This window comes from Pinus tabuliformis, chromosome 5_2 (assembly GCF_031772625.1).
Source record: "Pinus tabuliformis cultivar Carrire ecotype Pingquan chromosome 5_2, CPIR1, whole genome shotgun sequence".
Classification (NCBI taxonomy): Eukaryota; Viridiplantae; Streptophyta; class Pinopsida; order Pinales; family Pinaceae; genus Pinus; species Pinus tabuliformis.
The window spans coordinates 1,026,788,849-1,026,810,702 of record NC_142306.1 but is presented as its reverse complement, the minus strand read 5'-3'; positions in this window follow the sequence as shown (position 1 = coordinate 1,026,810,702).

The following is a 21,854-nucleotide window of genomic DNA, read 5'->3' as shown; positions in this document are numbered from 1 at the left end:
TCTTCAGTACCCTGATCTTCAGAACCCGCAGGGTCTTCAATGCCCTGGCCTTCAAAAACCACAGGGTTTTCAACGCCCTAGTCCTCGAAATCATTAAGGGTATCCACATCCAATTCACTAAAATTGTCAGGATGCTCTTCATGTTGTTCCTCTTCATCCTCCTCCGCTTGGACTTCGCTGGTGTTTGGTGTTGACATTATTTTCTTACTCCTTAGCCTGCTGACAAATGTTTACAACAGCATGTCATCTTCTACATTCTCCATGGTGTATACCACTACATCTACGAGCACTAAGAGATTATGAATTGTGGGAGAGACTTGGGGCGAGTTGTCAATTACAATTGGAGAACCCGACTGGTTTGTCCCTTGGCCAAAAAATTTCCTCCTCACCGAGGTCCTAATTTTCCTTTTCTTTGTTGCAAGTGGAGTGTTTTCAACATCCCTATTCTATGCTTGCATTGGTGAGCCTTTACTTCGCTGCTTGGCAGGAGACAATGTCTATGCCTTTCTCTTTTTACATGCACTTGTGCTAGCAGGTTCTTTTGAACCCCTTGCTCGGAATTCTTTCAAAAATACCTCCCATGCTATTCCATTTTTCTCTAACTTCTTCTTGACCAGCATCGTAATGAGTCCATCATGGCAGAGTTTGGTTGCAACCTAGCTTGCACTTCTGCTTTGCACATTTTTCACCATCTTCTCGAGGCTCCTAAGCAAGAAGTGAGGGAAATTAATCAGTTTCCCCGCCTCGAAATGTGACAGCAATCGAAGGTGGTATACAAATGCCAAGGTATAGCGTCCTTCACCTGTGACAAAATTCTGTAATATAAACAGTAAATCTCGCCATTTCTCGACCATGGAAATCTGTGGCAGTCCCTTTTTCCAATTAACCTCAATATTCTTATCGACCACGAATCGCTGGCAACACTTCTTTGTCAACCACTCTTTCTTAAACCAACGCTCACCTGTAAGTGGTAGGCTTATGGCTTGTGAAATGAACTCTTCAATGATTTTAAATTTTAAGGACCTGACCCTAACTTGGCCTTCCTTGAACGTTCTTGCAAACTCTAGCACTACGCCCATGTCGAATCCATCAAATTTTTGGAGAAATGGAAGGAACCCAGATTCTTGCAAAAGTGCAAGATTGTTCCTGTATTCGGCGGTTTGTTCAATCTCCTGTAGTGACAGTGGTTCACTCCTCACAGGTGCCATTTCAAACCTCTTCCACTTCACTGATCACACCCTCGAAAGAATTTCAGGGTAACTCCAACATTCACCGAGAATTCTATGTGGAAGGTTCCTTGCCCTCTATCTTTGTAGACCTACTTACCCATATATGATGGAATAGTCCCTTCCACTTCAGGTCTAGGTTCCTATCAGTTCATTATAGGTGAATTGTGATGATTGGATGCAGTGGCAGTATAGGCAGCGGTGATGCAACAACTAGAATGATCGGATCACAGGTAGGTTAATGATGGTCGGGTAGTGAAGAATGATTGCAAATAGGGTGAGTTTAGGTTATCAGATGAAGTACACTTCCGCAATAAACATCATAATTCAATCAGACTTATTTTCAGCATTTATTAAGAAAAATTATATTTCAGCCTTACACATCTTTCACTTTAAATATTTGTCCCTAGACTAGTAATTAATGAAACAAAGCATCAGTTAAAACATGGAATGCGTTATCATATCAACACATGTACAAAAAAATATAGGCCCATAAACCTTTAATAAACCATTTTAGGGCTGTGTAAATTTCTTCCATAGTCAATTGTATTTATGTATCAGACCTGCTTGCACTACTGTTCTTTCACTGCGCTGTGCTTGCACCAAATATTTTTACCAAATAGAAATTTTGATAGGACATACTTTTGTAGCTGGACTTTAAAAAATTTGCCTCATTATACAAGAAAAAAGTATTTTCCATCCTTTGGTACTTCTCAACATGCCTTCTGAATGATCACATCAAATTCTGCAATCAACTTATGAGGGAATAAAGAAGTGGGAAAGGGGTTTAAAAAAAAAAAAAGCAAAATGGGAAGGAATATTACAGCAGGGATTTCAGAACAATATCACCAAGGGGATAAATGAAACGGGATGTGGGAAAAAATTCAAGGGAAAAGAGGGATTTTATGAATCGGGTAAGGGTAGTTTCTTGGAAGAAAGAGGAAGGTAATTCATTTCGGAATTTATAAAAGAACTAGTGGGAAATTTTGAAATGGGAAATAGAAGAAGATTTTTACCTTGAAATCTTCCATCACTGGTGTAGGAAAAATAACTGCAGTGGTAAGTAAGAATTTACTTGGATAAAAATGTCCATGCTAGTTACCCCAAACTTAGGTAAGTGCTCGGTTTCGTGAACCTTCTTTTTCTTGGTGGCAGCCAGCATATCTAAAAATCAAGTAACATTCCCTTTTTATGAAAATTTTGATCTTCCTGCCAGCATGCTAGTTTTCAAGTTGATCCTTCTACAATTATGTCAGTCAACTGATTTTCACAATTACAGGGAAAAAAACTTCTTTTTATACCTTTTTTTTGTCATTTTTTTTTCTTTCATTATTTTTTTTTTAAATAAGGACAAGAAGGAATCAATTCTTCAATAGGTTGGTGCTATCACCTACCAACTCCTTTTCAAATGGTTGTTGGACTTGCTGCATAAAATCTCTTTTAGTAAGGGGCTGGAAATATACGTTCAATCCATGCCCATTTACCAGGAACACAGAATTTTGTCCATCAATAGCTTTGATTTCTACTGCTCCATTCTCGAACATTTTGACCACCTCATAGGGTCCCATCCAGCGTGTATCTTTAAAATGTTTGAATCTTGAATCGTAAAGGAGCACCCAATCACCTGGCTGGAATTTCTTTTTCTTAATAGACTTGTCATGACACTTATTGCGTTGTTGTTGAACCAAGATATTTTGCTTAATAGCATCCCTTTGGATTTCATCTAACTCGTTCAATTGTAGAAGGTGCTACTATTGTGCCTCGGAGATATCTAGCCCCAATTGGACTGCAATCCTAAAAGTCTTGATCTGGAATTTGATCAACAAGAGGACTTGTTTCCCATACACCATCTCATATGGTGTGTGTCCCGTGTTGTTTCTCCAAGTGGTCTGATAGGCCCACAATGCTTCCGGTAATTTGTTAGCCCAATCCTTTCTGTTCATATTTACCGTCTTTGTGAGGATAGACTCAATCACCTTATTTTTGTATTCTACCTTTCCATTTGCTTGCGGGTGATATGGTGTGGATTTCCTGTGTTGGATTTTGTACTGCTCCATTACACCCTATACCAGATTAGGAATAAATTGCAATCCATTGTCAGAAACAATTTCTCTAGGTACACCAAATCTAGTAAATATTTCAGTAAAAAGAAAATCAACAACAACTCTTTCAGTATCAAAAGAAACAACTTTAGCTTCTACCCATTTTGTAACAAAATCTGTACAAACCAATATACACTTTTTATTTGATGATGAGGGATTTATTGGTCCTACATAATCAATAGCCCATTTTTCAAAAGGCTCAATCATAACTTGAGGACATATAGGCATCTCATTGGTTTGGTTAGGCTATCCAGTTCACTAACAACTTTCACACCGCTTGAAATATTGATTGGTGAAGGAATGAGTGAATGGTGAAGGAACTACAGGCGGCCAACAAAGGAGGGGACTTGGTGACAATGTTCGCTTGAGCTGAGATGAAGAAGGCAATACTAGATGAAGTATTGTCCCTTGATATAGTTATGCAAGCATTGTACTCCAAGTTTGGTACCATGCACCAAGCAGTTGTCCATCTCCACGAATGGAGTAGCGATGTGTGAGAAGATCTTGCATCTTGAAGAACATACATGATGTTTTTGACAACATGCAAGCATGGATGATGAAGTACAAGGGAGCCCCGCTTCACTTGCTGTCAGGTGGAAAGAGTCGATTGTGCGGACACAACCAACCTCCCTAGGAGCCTAAGACTCTCTAGTGACAAACAAGACAAACAAGAGCAATCCTTCTCTAAACATGCATTTACTATACGGGAAATCAAGTGTTTAGATCCTACCTGTAATCCAACGTTGTTGTAGCAGTCCAGCTCCGCTGATCTGGATGAGCTCCTCCTTCACTTTGAAACCTGCATACACTAACAATCAAACGATTAAATAGCAATTGATAATCTCATAGAATAAAACATATTTAACACATAGACCAAGGAGTACATGAAACAACTCATAAATAACAAGTTATTGAGAAGAATGGACTCATTTGCATTAATAGGTAACAAAAGGAACAAATACAACCTGAGCCTTGGTGTTGTGCAAGTCCCTCCCAGGGTCCATCAAGAGTTCTCCTTTACTTTGACAAAGCTCACCCACTTCCAAATAGAACAAGCAAAGATGGCAATCTCTCCTCACAAGCTTCTAAATGGGAGTCCTAATTCCTGCAGCATTTACCCTTAGAAATGTATAGCTTTCAACCTCCCCTCCTTCTGGCCCAATGCCTATATTTATAGTGCTCAAGAGGAAGTTAATCAGGTCCACCATCAATGGGATAATCCCCTCTTTGGATGGGATAGCTCCCTTATTGATGGGATAAGTTCCTCTTTGGTAGGAGTGCATGAACCATCTGGAGGCGCTCAATACACGTCGAATAACCTTCTAGAATGCTCTAGAAATGACCACAAGTGACTTTTTAAAGATGAAACTCGTGCATTTTAACCTTTACAGGGGGACGCACCTGCTCCTTTACATACAGAGCGTCCAAAGACGCAGCTTTTGTGAACATTGGGTGCGTCCCCGCAGCTAAGGTTGAGAGAACCTGCGTCCCCAGAGATAAATACATTTATAAAAGACTTTCTCTCTTTTTGGAGTTTGACATGGAGAGCAGAGGCATAAGACTTGCCTAAGAGGATAGCATGACTGTTGATTGAGCCATACTAACTGTAAATAGTCATGGTGACATTTTTTAGTGTAACAGATTGCCCCCTAAAGTGCGAAGCCTGAAATAGATTAGGGTTTTGTATTATCTAGGAAGGGTGAAGCGCTTTATCATTTCAAGGATTATCTCGTGGAGAGCCTGGTCAGAACCTGCAATTTTCAACACAAAATACATGTATAAGATTATATCATCACTGAGGTAGGCATTCCCATACTCAGATTAAAACTTTAACTAACAGACTAACTACTCTGATACAGGAATGATCTTGCAGTACATCATAATCATAGACTTTTGTAGACACAGTATGGGCGCAGCCATCTGTTTATGATTAGTCTACTTAGATAATGAATACAAAACTCCTCGCAGCTTGGATGGTGGAAACTAGATCCAGGGTCTTCATTTCTACTCCTCGAATTGGTACGATTCTAGCCATGCGAATAAATGAGTTGATGTCGAACATGGTAGAAACCACTTAATTACCAGTCGATGATGTAAACTGTTAACAAGTGTAAGAGAGACCACCAGTAATGTCAATGGTTCTCAAAGTACCCAGTACAATCCATGAGATGTGAATGAATGAGTTGATGTCGAACATTTCACGGAATCCTTTGATCGAAAGTCAATGATGTAAACTGACGTCAAAGGCGAGAAACCTGCCATTGATGCATGCAGAATTCAAGGTACTGATGATTTCTAAGTCATCTCTCTAGATAATGTGCTGATGTCGATAGAAAGTGACTCGTTGCAGGCAAGCCCGCAACACGAAATCATTGTTCAAGTTGAAGAAATGTTGCTGTAAGGACTGACTCAGGGATGGTCAAACGGATGACAAGTATTTTGCAGATGAAAGTTTTGCTTGCAGACCTCTTGAACACATAACGACACGACAGATGGCTTGGTGATGAATAACTCAAAGTTAATCCCCAGAACCCGGTTAAAGACTTTCAAAGTGGTTTGATCAACTGTGAGGTAAAGGATTTCCCAACCCAGGTGAATGAAAAGTGTCGTGTTCAAGAGTGGTAATAAAGTTTCTTCTGAGACAAAAGGTAACAAACAAGTTCATTCTTCTCTCTTTTCCCCCGCCATTTCTGGCAAGTACCTCTTTATTTTTAACAAGCTTGAGGAGGATAACATATGCTTGATTATAAGCTCATCCTTCGGATGAGTCCAACCTAGTTTTGATTCGAACCCTAGGAAGGAGTGGTTCGTTCCCATTTGTAATTGAACAGGTCCTTTACTGTGAAATGTTTAATGAGTCCAGTATAGGAGAAACTCGGCGTTTTTCAATTTTAGAGAGTCTGAAAAACTTAAGAAGACTCCAAGTTGAAATTTTTCGTAGATTTGTGTCCCTCAAGCCCGAAAAAGTATAAAATAATACTTGGGGGAACCGCTTGATCTTGCGACCAAGGAGTACTTTCATAATTAGTGCCACTGACCTAAAAAGTAAAAAGCGATCAAGGACACGTCGTTTTATTTCCGTATCGAGTTTGAAACGACAAAAACCCGGCAACCTTTTCCTGATTCTACGGTCAGAAAAGAGCTATAAGGGGACCGTCTTTTAATTCCGTTTTAACGAGTGTAAAAGAAACACTCGGCAATCTTTTCATTTTTTAGGAGTCAGAAAAGGGCTTAAAAGATGACTCTGATATTTTGGTTCGTGAAAAATGACAATTTTCCCTCTAAGTCCCTTTGTCCTGCACAAAAACAACACATTACTCATACCTGTTTAAGATAGGCAAAAATACATCGAAAAACATCATTCCATGGTGAAAAATGAACAAATTCATCCAAAAAACCTATAAAAAGACTTTTTACCATGTCATTTTTACCATTTTACTGTTGAGGTTGAAAAAAGGGCTTTTGGCAAGAAACTTCCCGAGGTCGCTGCGGAAAATCCGACCGTCAGAATCGAACGCCGTCTCTTCCAGGTATTTTACAACATCCTACTCTTCAATTTCATCCGATTAAAATTGTATTTTAGGTTTTAGTTTTGTTTTTTGGGGGGGTTTAGGTTTCAAAATGCGCTCTGTGGTGGACGCAGGTGCCCTTCGGGTGACCTGCGTCCCCCGACTTTTTCCTATACAGGAAAATGGTCGGGGGACGCAGCCCACCTTCAGGCTAGCTGTGTCCCGACGCCCTGTGTTCTAAACGCGGGGTGCGTCCTCCGTGGAATGCGGAATTTGAAACCCCAATCCTCACAAACAACCATTCAAATTTCCCCAAATTAATTCTAATCATTGTTTCTTGGTGTGTAGGGCACTCACCATGTTGGATTGGAGAGAAAGAGAGCACGAGGACGTTGATTTAGCCGCAATTGAACATCAACCTTCCATTGATGCCCTAAAAGCATGCGGGTTATATAAATACTGGGCCATACCTGGCATGAGGGCTCAGGTAAGATTCTTAGAATGGCTGGTTGAGAGATGGAACGTTCAAGAACAATGCTTTTACATTGGAGGGCACCAGCTCGAGATAGAGCCCTCTGATATATACTTTCTCACTGGCTTGCCGAATAGAGGTGAGCAACTCAATCTAGCCAGGACTAGGCCGGGTGGCCAATCCCTTGCTAGTCTCCGGGCAGATTGGTGCACACCCAATGCACACCATGCGAAAGGCGTGGAAATCAAACACATCTCTCTACGTGAACTCAAAGTTATAGCTTTCACGGTTACCAGAGTTTGCGGCGCAGCCGCTTTACATATTGCTTCCGGGTCCCAAATGCGGATGGCGATTGACTGTTACCAAGGCACCATTTTCAACTGGTGTGATGCTGTGTCGGCTAATATGAAGAGCCAACTGACTAGGGCAAAGAATGGACGACTGAAGACCTTTGGATATGGGCCTTTAGTCGTGAGCTTTGCCTTAGAGAGAGTTCCAATGCTGATCCCTCAGCAACTCACTATTGATATCTTGGGTCCTCGGGAGCCAAAGCTGATACGATGGGTTACGGTGATGGCCCGGCATCCTGACGAGGGCGCGGCGGTTGTTCGATTCTCTGATAGTTATTTTCACTGGTTAGAGGACCAGGTTTTTTCGATCCAGGACTTTCCGTATGCCGGAGTAGATTTTCGACATGATCCGGACATGGTTCTTCCACAGGGAGAACAATGGGATGACAGAGGTACTTTATTTTTCACAAGTTTTCAAATTATGTATTTTTTTTTTTTTTTTTATATATATCGTCTCAAAAACTGACAGTTAAAAATTTTAAAATGCAGATGTTGGTCCACAGCGCCCAGCCAACCTCCGGCCTTTTGAGAGGAGACATCCAGCTGCACCGGTACCGGCCCCACAGGACGCGGCTGCAGAGTCACTAGCTGAGTTGGAGCAGGATCTAGAGCGTCTGACGGCGGATATGCCTGAGACTACCATAGATGATATTCCTATCAGACTTCAGCGCTATGTAGTCGCAGTCCCTGGACCGTTTAGGAGGTTTTTGTGTAAGGTAGCCCGTGCAGTGGTGTCGTATAGGGAGCACCACCAGTGATTGACTAGTCACTTTTGTAGACACATATGACATTTTTGGCTTTTTGTACTTATCATTTTGCCGATCATAAGGTGTTTTTCAACCTATGATCGAAGACGATGTATATTTTTTGACACACTCCTATCTATATATATCACTATTACCGGCTTATCTTGTTTAACATATGTGATGAAATGTTTTTAAATTTACTTGCATGATTATCGTAAATGTCTGTCCAACATTCGAGAAGCAATTGCATCTGCTAATGTATTTAAAGACCTTGGAATATGCTGATATTCAATGTAATCAAATTCACGTTCCAAGAGACGCACTCTCAAAAACAACCTTAATAACACAGGATTTCTAATGGCATAAACTCTATTAAGCTGTAATACAACAAGTTCAGAATCTAACCTCACTATCAAACGTCGAATTCCAAATGAAATAGATTCGGATAATAATTCAACCACTGCACTGTATTCTGCAATGTTGTTCGTTGTTTGACCGAGGCTTACCCCATGCATAGAAACTAACTCGTCAGAGGGCGAATAGATAACCCAAGCTGCGGAAGAGATATTCTGTGTACTACGACAAGCACCATCAGCAAATCCAATGTATGTTTGGAGAGGCGTCGACATCTGCAATATCAAGATTAAAACCAAGATAAGCCAGAATAACGACGAAAAACACACTCTCTAAGCTAAGCACACTAACTAACTAACAAACATACTAGCTAGAAAGAAAACCTAACCTAACTAAAAATTCTCCATACCCACCATTTAAGCATAATACCTCTTTAGGTAAAGTCCATTTCTGGGTTTACCCAAAGAGTCCCCATCAAAATCAACCAGCTCATAAGCCCCTTTTGCTAGCTTTCGCTTTACAATGTAGGGTCCATGCCACATAGGAACGAATTTTCCAGCACCTAGCTTATCGTTAGCTTGATCATATAATAGCACTAGGTCTCCCTCCGAAAAACTTCGAGGGGTCACATTTCTATCATACTGAGCTTTCATTCGCTTCGCGTGAGTCTCGATTGCCAATGTAGCGTCACGTCGAGTCTCATCTAATTTAGCTAAGTACAATAAACATTTCTCCTCTTCGGAAGTAGCTGGAAGTAATTCGACAGCCATTTGAAGTGATGGGATTTCGCATTCAATGGGTAACACAGCTTCCAAGCCATAAACTAGCTGGAAAGGAGTGAACCCTGTTGAATTTTTCACTGAGGTTCGGTATGCCCATAGCGCTGAAAATAACATGTTGTGCCAATTCGACCGATGAACACCAATGGTTCGTCGGATCATGATAACCAGAACTTTGTTGATAGACTCAACCAAACCGTTGGCTTGCGGATAATAAGGAGTAGAGCTATCGTGGCGCAAACCAAGCTGGCTTGTAAGCTCAGTCATCATGATGTTTCGAAAATGGCTCCCATGGTCAGTAATGATTGCTTGTGGGACACCAAACCTAGTTATAATATGATTGAATACGAAAACTGCAGCTGTTTTGCCGCTTGCGTCGAATGTAGGCATCGCCTCGGCCCATTTAGTAAAATAATCAACCGCGAGGATGATATACGCATGCCCCCCGGCCGAGTGAGGGTTACAAGTAATAAATTCGATACCCCATTTGGCGAATGGACCAACGGCAATTATAGGGTGGAGAGGAGCAGGTGGTGCGCGCATCTTGCGATCAAACACTTGACAGTTGTGGCACTTCCGGACTGCAATGATACAATCTTTAAATAGAAACGGCCAGAAATAGCCAGCGCGCAACACCTTCTGAGCTGTGGCATACCCAGACATATGACCGCCACATGCTCCAGAGTGACAATCATTCAAAACCTTCTCAGCCTCTTCATGAGTTAAACAACGTCGAAAAACTAAGTCTGCCCCCCGGCGATAAAGTGTATCTCCAATAATTTTGTATTGCTGGGATTGAAACCGAATTTTTCGACGTTCCGCTTTGGAAGCTTCAGGCCGAAAGGTTTGGGTTTGGAGATAGATGATTATATCTCCGTACCACGGATCTACAGTACTGATAAGAAACAAAGATTCGTCCGCAATGGACTCCTCTGCCACAGTCTCTGTGTCAGCACACGGGAAATCACACATCAATTCCGCAAAAACTAAGGATTTCTTAGACTTGGACTTCTCGAACTCCAAGTCGAACTCTTGCAGGATAACAATCCATTTAGAGTACTTGCCCCCTAGCAGTTGTTTTGTCAAAATATAAATCATAGGGTTGCAATCCGAAATAACTGTAGTTTTACGGAGAAGAATGTAGTGACGAAAACGCTGGACAGCTTGAACGGCTGCCAGGGCCAATTTCTCCACATGCGAATATTTTAACTCAGTGGGATTTAAGGTCCTACTAAGATAATATATCACATGTTCCGCTCCGAATTCATCTTCTTGAACTAACACCATTCCAATGGTGGAATGCGAAGCTGCGAGGTATAAGAAGTAGTCCTGGTTGTAGTTGGGAGGATGCAACAACGGTGCATGGGTCAACGCGTGTTTTAGTGCATCAAAAGATTGTTGGGCAATCTCGTCCCAAAAGAATTGTGCGTTCTGTTTCAACAACCGTGTAAAACCTTTAGTGACCTCGGCGTAGTTTGGGATGAATCGGCGTAAAAAGTTCGCTTTCCCTTGCAAACTTTGGAGTTGGCGCAAACTCGAAGGAGGAGGCAATTTGATGATAGCTTCGACCTTCGAGGGATCGACGCGAATGCCGGCTTTTGAAACAACAAATCCCAGCAATCGACCTGTTTCTATACAGAAAACACACTTGTGGGGATTCAACCGAATTCGATAATGCCTACACCTCATAAAGATTGCTCGTAGGTGGACAAGGTGATCAGCTCGATGTAAAGAATGAGCAGGCAAATCATCGAGGTATGGTTGCACAATGTGCTTGATGTCATGAAATGCGTAAGACATCGCCCGTTGAAAAGTGGCCCCGGCATTCTTAAGCCCAAAAGGTAATTTGCAATAAGCAAATGTCCCCCATGGACAAATGAATGCCGTTTTTGGTTGGTCGGCAGGTAGAATATTGATTTGATTATAGCCCGAAAAACCATCCATAAAGGAAAACATTTCACTTCCGGCACAATCATCAATAATTTGATCGATATAAGGCGTAGGATAGTTGTCTTTTGGACAAGCTCGATTTATATCCCTATAGTCGATACAGATTCTTATTGTTCCTTGTTTCTTGTTGACCGGAACAATATTCGATACCCAATCCGTTAACGGGATCGGATAAATGAAACCTGCTTTCAACAGCTTTTCGACTTCTGCTTTAATCGCAGCCGCTTTTCGAGGGTGAATCTGACGCAACCGTTGCCGGACGGGTTTAGCATCCGGGTAGGTCTTTATTTCATGAACAACAATGGCAGGATCGATTCCTGGCATTTCCTCGTAAGACCAGGCAAACACATCGCGGAATTCTTGGAATAGGGCCTTGTAAGTTTGGATTTCATCTTCTGTACATGCGGCACCTATATGAATGTTTTCCTCAATTCCGGGCTTCACTGAAATATCAATGGGAATAGTACGAGAAATATTCCCTAAATTCAACTCTGAATCAGAATGTTTCGTTGGATCCTGAGCGTCTTTGACATATTCAGCGGTAAAGATAGATGAAAAATCATTTTCAAAAGCATCATCCTTAGGTAAAAACGAAGATCTGTGATGGAGATCTTCCCATGGTAGATCGTCTACACTTAGGATTTCGCGAAGTTGTTCGTCAGATGACACGACTTCGGGAAACGCTATCCATTCTAAGGTTGAGGTGAAAAGTGATTCTTCACTGACCACATTCATTTGGTCGATTTCGGTTGAACGCGAGTCGGTAAAAGACATGACAGCTTCATAAGCAATTTCATATGGACTCAAAGGCATAGCATCACCGAATGAGTCTATCTCAGATTCAGATGGGACAATCCAAGGATCATCATAAATAATGTTTTCTGATGTAATCATATGAATTGTTGCAAATGAAGGATCTACGTTGAGTGGAGGGAGAGGAAAAGTTCCCAGTAAACCGGAATCTTTAACTAAACCTACGCCAACGTCCCTATAAGGGATTGTCGTCTTACCGACATGCTGGATACTCTCTGAAGAGGCTGGGTCGGATGAAAAGTATGTCAGCTGATCAATAGTCACGATCTTACCGTTATGTGGAAACTTAATTACTCTGAAGACCGATGAAACGACCGCTGTCATAGCATATGACCAACTTCGACCCAAAAGAAGGTTGTAGTCTAGAGGGGCATCAACCACCTCCACATCCAGACTAACGGTTTTACCTTCTACCCCTATAGGCAATTCCTGTAGAATACCAAACGGACGGAACCCACGGCCATCAAAGGCCTTAAGGATGGTGGGGGATTGGTTCAACGAAGGAGAACCAAGAGATCTCCAACATTGAATCGACATAATACACGTAGAAGCTCCCTCATCAATCACAGTCCGATGAATAGGCCTGTTTTTGACTATCACTGGAATTTGGAAAGCCATTTGATGGGGGAGACGTGGTGTACTATTTTCTAGATCGAAGATTATCAGGTTCGGGTCCTGAACATCAACAGCTCCGATAGCCGACAAAAGTAATTTTCGTTGTGCTGGGCATGATTGCAGCACTTCTAACGCCGACATTGCTGAGGGTGAAACAGCTAAGTCCTCAACAATGTTGTAATTCTGGGCTGCTCTCGCATGTGGATTGAAAGCAGACCTTCGAAGTACACCCTTGGCGGGCGGTTTAATTACTAAGTCCGGGTTAGGTTTTTCGATCTGTAGTGGATCGGAACCAGGAGCTGAGGTTGATGGGTTAGAATGAGAAGATTCTGCTTCCTTACCATCAACAGGAGCCTTACTACCATAATCTTGCGATCGAGTCGCAATCCTCACATGAGACATCATCAAAATGGGTTCTTCACTGGCATTCGAGGAAGAACCTATCATCTTATTCTCCTGCTCCGGAAATGGATTTTTTAACACAGCAGGAGTGGGAGAACCTTTGACTATTTTCACAACCTCGGCCCGATGAGGGCAATCTCTCGTAAAATGATCCTCTTCACAAATAAGACAAGGATATCGAGGTTTGCGTTTTTCGTCATTGGTTTCCGACTTTTCCATTTTCTCCTTCGGAGCCTTGTCTGCTTTAGCCTTCTTCTTTCCACCGTTTTTTTATTTGGCCGTAGATGACTCTACAGCGTGAATATCGGCGGTAAGTTCAGGAGAAGACTCTCCTGTCGGGGAATCAGGCAAAGTGATAATAGGAGTAGTTGAAGCCTTGGAAGACTTCTTCTTGCTCTTTGTATTCACGATACCAATCATACCATCAGCGGCATGAGATCCCGAAGGAGCAGCAGCGATTTGATTCGATTTTGGAAGATCCGGAATCTTCTCGTGTAACGTACCCGACTGAGTATAAACTAAGTCAAGGTATTGCGCCTGAGCAATGACTTGCTCCTCAGTAACTACTCCGGCCTTAGCTACATCTTCAGTAATCTTTGGTAATAATGATTTAACAAACCATTCAGCTAAGATTTGGTCCGGGATAAAAACTTTCACTAGCCTTCTTCGACGTCTCCACTCATGAATGTGATCAGAAATATACGTGGACGTCGATTGTTTTAGTGAAGTTAATAACTCCGTGCCGTTATCGTATCTGACCGGCAACTGAAAGTGAGTTAAGAACGAGGTAGCTAACTGGCTAAAATTGTAAAAAGAGGCCCGTGGTAACTCAATGTACCACTTGGCCGCGAGACCAATGAGTGTACGCTGGAAAAGACGTAAGCGGATCGAATCATCCGAGATAGAATTTGAAGCACACCAGAGGTGGTAAGTCATCACGTGATTGGACGGATCCTCTCCAGACTTACCTTCGAACTTGGGTATATCACTGGGCAACTTATTTGGCATTGGCGGCCAGAACTGAAGATATTGAATTGGATCGTTCGTTAGGCGCGTCAAGTCTGGTAAATCCAAAGTTGCGATAAACGGTAACTGCCGGTTAGGATCTCTAAAACTCTGGGTCACAATACCAGCCCCAGGAGGAGGATATCCAGGATAACTAGGAACAGGAGTCGCATTTGGGATATTATATCCTCCTGGAAAACCAGGATTAACCGGACCGTACTGGGGTTGTTGAGGTTGTTGATAAGTGTACCCAGGATACGGTTGATACTGGTAAACCGGTTGTTGGACAGCTTGCCCAGGTTGGTACTGTCCCTGGTACGGTTGGTGAACAAATTGAGGTTGAGTAGTGACAACCGTACTTATACCAGGCTGACCTGCAGGCATCTGGACCGTGGTTTGAATCGTAGATCCAGACAACGGTAAAGATGTCTGAGGAGTGGTTACAGAGACAGTAGAAACCGGAGCCGTCGATACTCCAGAAGTAAGTATGGTAGATGTGGCGGTAGTTGCAGCAGCCGTTTGAGATGGAGTACTAGGTGCAATTGGCGGCTGAGTAACTACCGAAGTTACAGAAGTTTGAACATTTGACTGGACAGGTTGCGGTTGCTGGGGTGGACCAGAAACTACAGGTTGTCCAGCTTGAGGTACCAACTGTATACTTGGCTGCAACACCTGTTGACCCTGTGACGGATCCCACACTAACATTCCAGGGTATTGACCCGTAACAGGTTGAGGATACTGAGATCCATAACCGGATTGAGGATAGGATTGATAATTGTACGGTTTAGTTCCCATATTTTGACCATATGATTGACCTTGAGGTGGTTGATAACCTTGACCTGAGTATTGACCTTGAGGTTGATAACCTTGAGGTAAATACGGATACTGGGGTTGACCTTGACCTTGAGGTTGGTACCCTTGAGGTTGATACCCTTGGGGTTGATACCCTTGGGGTTGCCATCCTTGAGGTTGCCATCCTTGAGGTTGATATTGATACTGAGGTTGACCCTGGGGTACATATTGAGGCTGGGGTTGACCTTGAGGTATGTATTGCACCATAGGCGCGTATTGACCTTGAGGTTGCCCCCCAGACACAAATGATGTACCTTGAGGTTGCCCCCCAGGCGTTAACTGAGGCTGCCCCCCAGGCGGTAATTGGCCACCTTGAGGTTGGGAAACAGGAACTGAACCTGACATCATGTAAATGTCTCCTACACCCAATGGTATATTACCACTGTTTCCAACTAATAACCCATGATCAACGGGTTGAGGAGATGCCCCCGCAAAGGTACCAGAAAGAGATTGATACCCGGTGGGAACAGAAGGACCGCCGTGTAAGAAAGATTCAGGACTTTGAGTAAACACGGACGACTGACCAGACATATTTACAGGAGTATGAATACCTCCAGGTGGAAAAGGAGTACGAGGTGTAGAAAAACCTAGCCCAAAGTTGTCTAAATAATTGGTTAACGAAAGGTACCAAGTAGTACTTCTAGGAGGACTGTAAAAGATAGATTCACGCTCCCTTAGATCAATAGTAAGTTGATCTTCAAGGTTAGAGACGCCTATTTCTTCCTCTGGAGCAAGTTCTTCAATAGCAATCAAACCAGTAGGAAGATTTTCGGTGATAATTCTTTCTATTCTCGGTGAATCAGGAACACTAGAAGTCGGAGTAACAGGTTCAGATATTTCTGGTTCTTCGCCTGTATCACTAGCAGACGAAAAACTACCAACAAGCTCAGAAACTGTAACAGCTTCGGGATTATACCCTGTCTCTAAGCCTTGGTAATCTGAATGGACTACCAAGGAAGATTCTCCTTCTTCAGGTGAACCTACTTTACTGCCACTAGGAGGAGTTACAAGGACCTTTAAACCTTCTAGATTACCCGGGTCGTCTCGAGGAGGCGATCCCCTAAGCCTACGGGATCTTCTCAACAATTCGACCACAGAAACAACTTCAGGAGACTGGCCCCGAAGTCTACGGGACTGTCTCGGTAATTCCGCCACAGCTAAAAACTTTTAACTACTACACGAAAACAAAATAAAAATTCAAATCAAACCACCTAAAGTCTCTAAAGAACCAAACAAATTTGAATCACACGCCTAAAGAATCTAGGGCGTCAAACCAAGCACAAACAGTAGCCTTCCAGACCGAAAGCGCTAGTTGGTGATGAAACCCAACATCGCCGGATTCAGTACAGAAGTGGCGGGTGGAACAGTTACCCCGGCAACCTGCTTAATGAATAGACTGGACCAAGTTCCTCCACTTTAACCGTCTCGAGTGAAGTGAACCCCCCAGAAAATCCAAGTGAGTCTAGCCGACGTCTGCTCCAGGTACAGTGGGACCTTCCCTCCACCGTCACCTCGGTAGAATCCTAAAGATAATGGTCACTAAGGTTACCAACCGCAACAAATGCACCTGGGGGAACAGTCTAAACTCCGACAGCACGCAAGGGCAGAGTAGCAAGCTCAATCCCCTTGCCGGCTCCTTGACAATAATCCAAGGTTTACCGACAAGTGACCCCTGGCTCCTCGACAATGGTTAATCCGAGGTTTACCGTTTGTAATACGTGCGTGTCTGGCGTCGTTCCCAATGAGGGGGGATTGATCCCCTCACTGGTTCGGACACGAGCTCGTGCTTCTCCTTTAAGAGGAGCTTTCCCAGAGTACAAATGAGACAATTGGATTTATTCTATCACAAGATAAGCTACTTGTTTGGTTTTTTTGTCTTGGAGAGTTAATTACTCACCTACTCCAAGACACTAGCCTGATCTAAATTGGTGTTTCAGAGCCCTAGTAAATAAAAATTACTACGTCGATTTTACTTTAAGCGTTAATTTTATGGTTTTTCTTAAAGACAAAAGGTAGCGGAAGTGAAACCAATGGTGTGTAGACTCGACTCAAACCACTACAAAGATGCACCTAAGATGATTTACGCTACTTTTCCTTTTTCAATGAAATTCTTAACTAAGAGAGTTGAGAGAATGCAAATTTTTAGAGAAAACAACTTTCTTGATAAAGACAATCAAAGAAACAATTCTCTTTATCTTTGCAAGCATACAAACATGACCACTCTTTACGTGCACGAAAAACTCTTTTTCTTTCAAAACTTTTCAAAGCTACTTGAAACAAAACTTTTCAAAGGAGATGTTTTTGTATTTTCTCTTTTTAATAAAGCATATAAATCTATTGTAACGAAAATCAATCTTAAAAGCTATAAAAACTATGAAAACTTGACTCACAAGCAAATCAAAAAGGAAATTACTCTAAGCAAACCTAACAAGGCAAAAGCTCACAAAGATGATTCTAGGTTGTTTTACTTGACCAAAATCAAATCAAGGACCAGCTAATGCAGAATCAAAAGACTAGTCAAAACAAAACTCAAATCTTTTTCTTCTTTTTGTAAAATGGAATTCAAGACTCAATCAACAAGCACTTCGAAATTTGCCCAAAGAGACAACTCAATGGTAAGTTGCTCTCACAGGTAGACTTTATGACAGGTCTGACTTCTTAGAATGCTGACAAAACCAGAGAGATCTAAGGCTTGACAACTTCTACCGCCAAAGTCACTACAAGACCTACTCAAAAATCAAACCCTAGGGCTTAAACTTCCATGAAATCCACTAAAAAACTCAATGCTATCGAAACCAGTTCAGGTGAAGATCTTTGACAAGGGACTAATGAATCTGGGCAGTAAAAACTAAGAAAAAGCAAAATCTAAGAGCAAAAATGCAAAAAATGGAATTTTCTCAAATTTTAGCAGGGGACGCAGGCGACCTGTTAGAACAGGTGCGGGCCCGCTCTGTGCACACAGCGACAGTGCATCCAGGGACGCACTGTGCAACACTCAGAGGGTGCGTCCTACTGAAAAACTCAAGAAAAACCAAAATGAATCTAACCCTAAGCTAACCCACCCAAAGACAAAGTCACAGAGCCAAAACCAGAAAAATAAACCAATTTTCTCAGAGCAAAGTTCATACAAAGGAAAAGACTTTTCACATCAATGGAGTCCCCAGCGGAGTCGCCAATTTGTCAGGCGGAAAGAGTCGATTGTGTGGACACAACCAACCTCCCTAGGAGCCTAAGACTCTCTAGTGACAAACAAGACAAACAAGAGCAATCCTTCTCTAAACATGCATTTACTATACGGGAAATCAAGTGTTTAGATCCTACCTGTAATCCAACGCTGTTGTAGCAGTCCAGCTCCGCTGATCCGGATGAGCTCCTCCTTCACTTTGAAACCTGCATACACTAACAATCAAACGATTAAATAGCACTTGATAATCTCATAGAATAAAACATATTTAACACATAGACCAAGGAGTACATGAAACAACTCATAAATAACAAGTTATTGAGAAGAATGGACTCATTTGCATTAATAGGTAACAAAAGGAACAAATACAACCTGAGCCTTGGTGTTGTGCAAGTCCCTCCCAGGGTCCATCAAGAGTTCTCCTTTACTTTGACAAAGCTCACCCACTTCCAAATAGAACAAGCAAAGATGGCAATCTCTCCTCACAAGCTTCTAAATGGGAGTCCTAATTCCTGCAGCATTTACCCTTAGAAATGTATAGCTTTCAACCTCCCCTCCTTCTGGGCCAATGCCTGTATTTATAGTGCTCAAGAGGAATTTAATCAGGTCCACCATCAATGGGATAATCCCCTCTTTGGATGGGATAGCTCCCTTATTGATGGGATAAGTTCCTCTTTGGTAGGAGTGCATGAACCATCTGGAGGCGCTCAATACACGTCGAACAACCTTCTAGAATGCTCTAGAAATGACCACAAGTGACTTTTTAAAGATGAAACTCACGCATTTTAACCTTTACAGGGGGACGCACCTGCTCCTTTACATACAGAGCGTCCAAAGACGCAGCTTTTGTGAACATTGGGTGCGTCCCCGCAGGTAAGGTTGAGAGAACCTGCGTCCCCAGAGATAAATACATTTATAAAAGACTTTCTCTCTTTTTGGAGTTTGACATGGAGAGCAGAGGCATAAGACTTGCCTAAGAGGATAGCATGACTGTTGATTGAGCCATACTAACTGTAAATAGTCATGGTGACATTTTTTAGTGTAACACTTGCTAAAGATAATGAAGGCCAATGCAGTCGAGCTGCAAGCACATATCTGGAGTCAAATCTAGATAGCATACAGGCTTCCCATGCGCGAGTATTCAAAAGCATGGATGTTATAGTGCACACTCATGTGATCCCATCACTTGGGACTCTCACCCAAGTGAAGACAAAGAAGCAGTTCTGACAAGACCTTGACTCGTGCTTCGAAGAGTTGATGCACACCGCCACTAGCCTAGACTTGCCTATAAGTGTAGAAATCATGCACAAGTACATTTTCAGTTTGGCCACACTGAAGACAATGATGCACATGCTCTCAGATGAGTTGGACAGAAGCACTCGAGAAGTGTACCTAAATTCTATGGAGGAAAGGTTCAGGTTTCAGACAGATGTCACAGCGGAACACACGGACACCATCAAGGACTACCAATCTTGTCATCAATATGCTACTGTTGATCAGCATGGGGATGTCAAGTAGTTGGACTTCTATGGTTGTCTAAGTCAGAATGTTGTCTAGTTTGGCTTGTTCAAGCCATTGTTCACATGGGTACATGTGCATTGTAATGTTGAGCCATGTCAAGTGTAAGCCAAGTCTCAATAATGGATGTAACAGGTGAAGAGTCATGAGGGTAGTTGAATGGTCACAAAGGGGAATTTCAAGGGTTACCCCACCCTTTTCTATAAATAATCCCTCATAAATCATTGTATAAGCTTTTGGTCAGCCAAGCTTCTACTCAAACTATCTTCAAGAAAGCTTGGACAATATTATAATGCGACTTGGCTTGTCCACTACACGAAGGTAGTACATCTCTTTGGAGGAGTAGGTGGATGTGGCTGTAACCTTTCACTGATGGGGCTAGTAGGTTTACATGGATGTATTGTATGATTGGAACTTACACTTTTATATAATAAGAGCCAACACATTTTCATGCATATGTTGTTATTGTAGTTGGACTGCTTCGGTTTCCTTAATGATATATGTTGTTTAACTTACATATTTGTGTATGAACTGATACACATGCAATTATATGAATCTTGTTGCAAATGTATTGTATATGTTGTTAATGTTGTCATCGTCTGTGTCAACTGCTATGTCGGACACCAGATAGACCTTTCACATGAACCCTACTGTAACAACCATTGCACTCATTCAGATTGATCCATGAGTGTTTTACATGTTATTAGACCTTGTATGTTGTGACTACCTCATCTGAGTGGACTGCTCCGCTTGAAGTTGTGTATGTCCTTTTGTGTTGTGTGTTCCTAGCCGAGTTTGGACTAATCCCTTTCAACCTAGAACTCACCTTCACCCTTATCTCCCTCCTTCTATGTTATAACCTCTCATACATCTTCCTTGACTCACTACAGTAGTCACACCCTCGCTACTAATAGAGTTATCTTACTTGCCTCTGTGTGACATCACGGTCAAGGAATTACCTTAGAACCCACTGCTGCGACTCCTACACCAAACGGTTTGAGGTTTAATTGGGACTTCTTACCAGGGAAATCCCCTTGACATGTTGGCAGGTCTAGCACCGTCAACATTTTTGGCCCTAGAAGGAGGGCCTAATGACAAGCTGTGTCCTCTCATCCAGTTTTGAACCTTTTCACATCTTTCATGGAGTCTTGCACTCTTCTTCCCCCATGGTTCATTTTTGAATCCTGAAGATGTCTCCATCACGGGGAAGATTTTCAATCTATTGTCCACTCACACATATGATGGTGAAGGCGAAGTGGCCTGACCTAAGTATTACATAACTTTCTTTCCATGCTCCGTGACAAAGATGAGTTTTCTGATGAATATGCCAGTTTGCGGCTTTCATACACACTTCGTGAATCTCCATTTCGTCGGGTGCTCAACCTACCAGCTAACACCATGCACTCATTTGAGAACTTTTGTGATCTCATTGAAGGCATGTTCTATCATTTTGATCTAGACCATCTTGATCAAAAACTGTTATAACAATGGAGGGCTCTGCATGAATCGGTTATTGATTTTTGGCAACGATTTGGTGACTTGCAGTTTCAAGCTCTGAGGAGCCAGATGAAATTTTCCTATCTTTGGGACTGGTTCGAGTATTATCTTAAGAAATATTTATGTCCTAAGAGAAAGCTTGAAATCAATCCTCGCTCAACATTCTTCATTGATGGAGCTGCCCCATCTCATGTGGATGCGAATACTGTCTCAACTTAGTGTCTGCCTCCCTCTCATTCAACAGCACCACCACTGCCAAGTGATGCTGAAGAGCATACTCACACACATGTTCATCCTTCACACTCTCCCAACATCACTTCACTCAATTTTCGTCCAAATTTGGTTGTGATTCCTTCGAGTTCTCATATGCATGCTTGTCTATGACCTCCGTCTTCGCACTTGGGTGTTCCTCCAAATGATTTTTCCTTTTGTTCGTACATGCTGGACTCTTCACCTGTTGTGAACGAGGAGCAACCCATT